The sequence below is a fragment of the Chrysochloris asiatica genome, unplaced genomic scaffold, assembly GCF_000296735.1.
Source record: "Chrysochloris asiatica unplaced genomic scaffold, ChrAsi1.0 scaffold00352, whole genome shotgun sequence".
In the NCBI taxonomy this organism is placed as follows: domain Eukaryota; kingdom Metazoa; phylum Chordata; class Mammalia; order Afrosoricida; family Chrysochloridae; genus Chrysochloris; species Chrysochloris asiatica.
In genome coordinates this window covers 1721019-1721573 of record NW_006408870.1, presented here as the reverse complement: position 1 = coordinate 1721573, position 555 = coordinate 1721019, and positions in this window count along the sequence as shown.

Below are 555 nucleotides of genomic sequence, written 5' to 3'. Positions count from 1 at the left end.
ATTATGTCATACCACTTAAGTTTTAATAACTATCCAGTGTGTGTGTGTCACATCACCAGTGATTATTTTGCTTTGATCACTGTTCTAATCCAATAGCTTGGATTTGTAACATATTCAACATTTGTATCATCAACTCTTGAGGTCTTATCTCTGTATTGTAATTTCCTTAATCTTCATCTGAGATTCCATTGTTGTGAGGATTGTTGATCATTGATATGTGGATATTAGAGTTATCATAGTGTGTCAACAAATAAGATGACAACATCATCATCGTTAATTGGAGTTAAGGTCATCAGCATCACCAGAAATCATCTCATTGCATCTTGTCTCATCATCGCCAGATCACCATAGTTTACCCACAATGTGTTAACACTTTTGTAACATGTGCACTCCTAGCCTGCTTGGCAGTGACTGTCCTCTGAGTTATAGCAATACTGGCAGACAGGCTGCGAGCAGCCCATGCGAAGCATCGTGTGTGTCCCATCATGTATTTGTATGTGTCCTGTCTATCCTGTAATGGACGTTTCTTGCTTGCCTCAAACTTTGTTATTATTA